This window comes from Ranitomeya imitator, chromosome 4 (genome assembly GCF_032444005.1).
Source record: "Ranitomeya imitator isolate aRanImi1 chromosome 4, aRanImi1.pri, whole genome shotgun sequence".
Taxonomy (NCBI): Eukaryota; Metazoa; Chordata; class Amphibia; order Anura; family Dendrobatidae; genus Ranitomeya; species Ranitomeya imitator.
This window is the reverse complement of record NC_091285.1, coordinates 89,844,723-89,851,689: the sequence shown is the minus strand read 5'-3', so window position 1 is coordinate 89,851,689 and position 6,967 is coordinate 89,844,723. Positions and strand designations below refer to the sequence as shown.

Here is a 6,967-nt window from a genome sequence, read left to right as displayed (position 1 = left end):
TAAGAATAAGATTTAAAGGTTTTAAGGAACTCTTACTACTGGCAGCAGTGGGATTTGAACCTACAGGTCTGTTGTAAAATGGTTAAGTCTCTAAGCAATAGGAAAAACAAATGATTCTATGAACTGTCTTTTCCTAAACAGAAATCCACACACTCATGCAAATACAAAATCATAAGAATTAGATCAAAAGGTTCTGAAGACCTTCTGGCAGCAGTGGGATTTGAACCCACGCCTCTGAAGAGACTGGAGCCTTAATCCAGCGCCTTAGACCGCTCGGCCATGCTACATTTAAAAAGCTTCCTTAGAGTAAGTTTAGTGTATTTTCCTACATTTTAACTTCTGCAAGGTGGAAAATGGATAGGTCTCTAAACAAAAAGGAAAAAGCAATGATTCTATCTACTGTCTTTTGCAAAACAGCAAAGCATGCACTCATACAAATACAAAATAATAAAGCACATGCTAATTTTTCTATTAGCAAAATCATAAATATAAGCTAAAAAGTTTCAAAGTCAAAATACACAGGCAGCGGTGAGATTTGAACCCACGCCTCCAAAGAGACTGGAGCCTAAATCCAGAACCTTAGACCACTCAGCCATGCTACCTTTAACTACATGAATTTTAAGATTCCTTATCTTAACTGAAAACCGCAAAATTATACAAATACAAAAGAAGATTAAATCACATGCTAATTTGCATGTTAGCAAAATCATAAGAATAAGTACAAAAACATTTCAAGACCTCATAATACTGGCAGCAGTGGGATTAAAGCATATGCTAATTTTGTATGTTAGCATAGTTATAAGAATAAGATAACAAGGTTTTAAGGAACTCTTACTACAGGCAGCAGTGGGATTTAAACCTACAGGTCTGTTGTAAAATTGTTAAGTCTCTAAACAATAGGAAAAACCAATGATTCTATCAACTGTCTTTTCCTAAAAAGAAACCCACACACTCATGCAAATACAAAATCATAAGAATTAAATCAAAAATTTCTGAAGACCTACTGGCAGCAGTGGGATTTGAACCCACGCCTCTGAAGAGACTGGAGACTTAATCCAGCGCCTTAGACCGCTCAGCCATGCTGCCTTAATATCCTACATGACAAAAGCTTCCTTAGAGTAAGTTTAGTGAATTTTCCTACATTTTAACTTCTGCAAGGTGGAAAATGGATAGGTCTCTAAACAAAAAGGAAAAAGCAATGATTCTATCTACTGTCTTTTGCAAAACAGCAAACCATGCACTCATACAAATACAAAATAATAAAGCACATACTAATTTTTCTGTTAGCAAAATCATAAATATAAGCTAAAATGTTTCAAAGTCAAAATACACTGGTAGCAGTGGGATTTGAACCCACGCCTCCAAAGAGACTGGAGCCTAAATCCAGCACCTTAGACCACTCGGCCATGCTACCTTTAACAGCATGGTTTTTAACCCCTTTACCCCCAAGGGTGGTTTGCACGTTAATGACCAGGCCAATTTTTACAATTCTGACCACTGTCCCTTTATGAGGTTATAACTCCGAAACGCTTCAACGGATCCTGGTGATTCTGACATTGTTTTCTCGTGACATATTGTACTTCATGATAGTGGTAAAATTTCTTTGATAGTACCTGCGTTTATTTGTGAAATAAACGGAAATTTGGCGAAAATTTTGAAAATTTCGCAATTTTCAAACTTTGAATTTTCATGCAATTAAATCACAGAGATATGTCACACAAAATACTTAATAAGTAACATTTCCCACATGTCTCCTTTACATCAGCATAATTTTGGAACCAATTTTTTTTTTGTTAGGGAGTTATAAGGGTTAAAAGTTGACCAGCAATTTCTCATTTTTACAACACCATTTTTTTTTAGGGACCACGTCTCATTTGAAGTCATTTTGAGGGGTCTATATGATAGAAAATGCCCAAGTGTGACACCATTCTAAAAACAGCACCCTTCAAGGTGCTCAAAACCACATTCAAGAAGTTTATTAACCCTTCAGGTGTTTAATAGGAATTTTTGGAATGTTTAAATAAAAATGAACATTTAACTTTTTTACACAAAAAATTTACTTCAGCTCCAATTTGTTTTATTTTACCAAGGGTAACAGGAGAAATTGGACCCAAAAAGTTGTTGTCCAATTTGTCCTGAGTACGCTGATACCCCATATGTGGCAGTAAACCACTGTTTGGGCGCATGGGAGAGCTCGGAAGGGAAGGAGCGCTATTTGACTTTTCAATGCAAAATTGACAGGAATTGAGATGGGACGCCATGTTGCGTTTGGAGAGCCACTGATGTGCCTAAACATTGAAACCCCCCACAAGTGACACCATTTTGGAAAGTAGACCCCCTAAGGAACTTATCTGGATGTGTGGTGAGCACTTTGACCCACCAAGTGCTTCACAGAAGTTTATAATGCAGAACCGTAAAAATAAAAAATCATATTTTTTCACAAAAATTATATTTTTGCCCCCAATTTTTTATTTTTCCAAGGGTAAGAGAAGAAATTGGACCTCAAAAGTTGTTGTCCAATTTGTCCTGAGTATGCTGATACCCCATATGTGGCAGTAAACCACTGTTTGGGCGCATGGGAGAGCTCGGAAGGGAAGGAGCGCAATTTGACTTTTCAATGCAAAATTGACAGAAATTGAGATGGGACGCCATGTTGCATTTGGAGAGCCACTGATGTGCCTAAACATTGAAACCCCCCACAAGTGACACCATTTTGGAAAGTAGACCCCCCTAAGGAACTTATCTAGAGGTGTGGTGAGCACTTTGACCCACCAAGTGCTTCACAGAAGTTTATAATGCAGAACCGTAAAAATAAAAAATCATATTTTTTCACAAAAATTATATTTTTGCCCCCAATTTTTTATTTTTCCAAGGGTAAGAGAAGAAATTGGACCTCAAAAGTTGTTGTCCAATTTGTCCCGAGTACGCTGATACCCCATATGTGGCAGTAAACCACTGTTTGGGCGCATGGGAGAGCTCGGAAGGGAAGGAGCGCAATTTGACTTTTCAATGCAAAATTGACAGAAATTGAGATGGGACGCCATGTTGCGTTTGGAGAGCCACTGATGTGCCTAAACATTGAAACCCCCCACAAGTGACACCATTTTGGAAAGTAGACCCCCTAAGGAACTTATCTGGATGTGTGGTGAGCACTTTGACCCACCAAGGGCTTCACAGAAGTTTATAATGCAGAGCCATAAAAATAAAACAAAATTTTTTTCCCACAAAAATTATTTTTTAGCCCCCAGTTTTGTATTTTCCCTAGGGTAACAGGAGAAATTGGACCCCAAAAGTTGTTGTCCAATTTGTCCTGAGTACGCTGATACCCCATATGTGGGGGGGAACCACCGTTTGGGCGCATGGGAGGGTTCGGAAGGGAAGGAGCGCCATTTGGAATGCAGACTTAGATGGAATGGTCTGCAGGCGTCACATTGCGTTTGCAGAGCCCCTAATGTACCTAAACAGTAGAAACCCCCCACAAGTGACACCATTTTGGAAAGTAGACCCCCTAAGGAACTCATCTTGATGTGTTGTGAGAGCTTTGAACCCCCAAGTATTTCACTACAGTTTATAACGCAGAGCCATGCAAATAAAAAATATTTTTTTTTCCACAAAAATTATATTTTAGCCCCCAGTTTTGTATTTTTCCAAGGTTAGCAGGAGAAATTGGACCCTAAATGTTGTTGTCCAATTTGTCCTGAGTACGCTGATACCCGATATGTGGTGGGGAACCACCGTTTGGGCGCATGGGAGGGCTCGGAAGGGAAGGAGCATCATTTGGAATGCAGACTTAGATGGATTGGTCTGCAGGCGTCACATTGCGTTTGCAGAGCCCCTAATGTACCTAAACAGTAGAAACCCCCCACAAGTGACCCCATATTGGAAACTAGACCCCTCAATGAACTTATCTAGATGTGTTGTGAGAACTTTGAACCCCCAAGTGTTTCACTACAGTTTATAACGCAGAGCCGTGAAAATAAAAAATCTTTTTGTTTTCCCACAAAAATTATTTTTTAGCCCCCAGTTTTGTATTTTCCCAAGGGTAACAGGAGAAATTGGTCCACAAAAGTTGTTGTCCAATTTGTCCTGAGTACGCTGATACCCCATATGTTGGGGTAAACCCCTGTTTGGGCACACAGGAGAGCTCGGAAGGGAAGGAGCACTGTTTTACTTTTTCAACGCAGAATTGGCTGGAATTGAGATCGGACGCCATGTCGTGTTTGGAGAGCCCCTGATGTGCCGAAACAGTGGAAACCCCCCAATTATAACTGAAACCCTAATCTAAACACACCCCTAACCCTAATTCCAACGGTAACCCTAACCACACCTCTAACCCTGACACACCCCTAACCCTAATCCCAACCCTATTCCCAACCAACTGTAAATGTAATCTAAACCCTAACCCTAACTTTAGCCCCAACCCTAACTGTAGCCCCAACCCTAACCCTAACCCTAGCCCTAACCCTAGCCCTAACCCTAACCCTAGCCCTAACCCTAGCCCTAACCCTAGCCCTAACCCTAACCCTAACCCTAACCCTAGCCCTAACCCTAGCCCTAACCCTAGCCCTAACCCTAGCCCTAACCCTAACCCTAGCCCTAGCCCTAACCCTAGCCCTAACCCTAGCCCTAGTTCTAACCCTAGCCCTAACCCTAGCCCTAACCCTAACCCTAACCCTAATCCTAGCCCTAACCCTAGCCCTAATGGGAAAATGGAAATAAATACATTTTTTTTTATTTTTCCCTAACTAAGGGGGTGATGAAGGGGGGTTTGATTTACTTTTATAGCGAGTTTTTTAGCGGATTTTTATGATTGGCAGCCGTCACACACTGAAAGACCCTTTTTATTGCAAAAAATATTTTTTGCAATACCACATTTTGAGAGCTATAATTTTTCCATATTTTGGTCCACAGAGTCATGTGAGGTCTTGTTTTTTGCGGGACGAGTTGACGTTTTTATTGAAAACATTTTTGGGCACGTGACATTTTTTTATCGCTTTTTATTCCGATTTTTGTGAGGAAGAATGACCAAAAGCCAGCTATTCATGAATTTCTATTGGGGGAGGCGTTTATACCGTTCCGCGTTTGGTAAAATTTATAAATCAGTTTTATTCTTCGGGTCAGTACGATTACAGCGATACCTCATTTATATCATTTTTTTATGGTTTGGTGCTTTTATACGATAAAAACTATTTTACAGAAAAAATAATTATTTTTGCATCGCTTTATTCTCAGGACTATAACTTTTTTATTTTTTTGCTGATGATGCTGTATGGCGGCTCTTTTTTTGCGGGACAATATGACGCTTTCAGCGGTATCATGGTTATTTATATCTGTCCTTTTGATCGCGTGTTATTCCACTTTTTGTTTGGCGGTATGATAATAAAGCGTTGTTTTTTGCCTCGTTTTTTTTTTTTTTTCTTACGGTGTTTACTGAAGGGGTTAACTAGTGGGACAGTTTTATAGGTCGGGTCGTTATGGACGCGGCGATACTAAATATGTGTACTTTTATTGGTTTTTTTTTTTATTTAGATGAAGAAATGTATTTATGGGAATAATATTTTTTTTTTTTTTCATTATTTTGGAATATTTTTTTTTATTTTTTTTACACATTTGGAAAAATTTTTTTTTACTTTTTTACTTTGTCCCAGGGGGGGACATCACAGATCAGTGATCTGACAGTTTGCACAGCACTCTGTCAGATCACTGATCTGACATGCAGCGCTGCAGCCTTCACAGTGCCTGCTCTAAGCAGGCTCTGTGAAGCCACCTCCCTCCCTGCAGGACCCGGATCCGCGGCCATCTTGGATCCGGGGCTCGAGCAGGGAGGGAGGTGAGGAGACCCTCGCAGCAACGCGATCACATCGCGTTGCTGCGGGGGGGATCAGGGAAGCCCGCAGGGAGCCCCCTCCCTGCGCGGTGCTTCCCTGCACCGCCGGCACATCGCGATCATCTTTGATCGCGGTGTGCCAGGGGTTAATGTGCCGGGGGCGGTCCGTGACCGCTCCTGGCACATAGTGCCGGATGTCAGCTGCGATAAGCAGCTGACACCCGGCCGCAATCGGCCGCGCTCCCCCCTAGAGCGCGGCCGATCGGCTATGACATACTATCCCGTCCAGGGTCAGATAAGCCCAGGGCACCTCGACGGGATAGTACGTCTAAGGTCACAGAGGGGTTAAGATTCCTTATCTTAACTGAAAACCGCAAAATTATACAAATACAAAAGATTAAATCACAATCACAATCTGCAAGGACTTTGAAGAGTTGGGGAAGAAAGTAAAGGAACTGGATGCACAGGTAGTTTTTTCTTCTATCCTTCCAGTAGACGGGCATGGCACCAGGAGATGGAACAGGATCCTTGATGCAAACAACTGGCTAAGACGATGGTGCAGACAACAAGGATTTGGATTCCTGGACCACGGTGTGAATTACTGGTATGATGGACTCCTCGCCAGAGACGGACTACACCTCAACAAACCTGGGAAACACACATTCGCCAGAAGACTCGCTACACTCATCAGGAGGGCGTTAAACTAGAAGAAGAGGGGACGGGAAGAAAAACATTAGACTCGAACAAAGACGACCCAGGAAAACATACTCAGAAGGGAGGTAAGAACATTTCTAAAACAATCCACAGTGAGGAGATTGGAACAAAACAAAATCCTCTAAACTGCATGCTCGCAAACGCCAGAAGCCTGACAAACAAGATGGAAGAACTAGAAGCAGAAATATCTACAGGTAACTTTGACATAGTGGGAATAACCGAGACATGGTTAGATGAAAGCTATGACTGGGCAGTTAACTTACAGGGTTACAGTCTGTTTAGAAAGGATCGTAAAAATCGGAGAGGAGGAGGGGTTTGTCTCTATGTAAAGTCTTGTCTAAAGTCCACTTTAAGGGAGGATATTAGCGAAGGAAATGAGGATGTCGAGTCCATATGGGTTGAAATTCATGGAGGGAAAAATGGTAA

The 6,967-nt window shown here is 41.4% G+C and overlaps 1 non-coding gene across 1 annotated transcript; it reads right to left on the bottom strand.

The window, feature by feature from the left end:
* Nucleotides 1-1,332: 1,332 nt before the first annotated feature.
* TRNAL-UAG (transfer RNA leucine (anticodon UAG)) lies at nt 1,333-1,414 on the bottom strand. Its single transcript has one exon. It is a non-coding gene; the product is annotated as a tRNA-Leu (tRNA).
* Between the last annotated feature and the right edge of the window lie 5,553 nt (nt 1,415-6,967).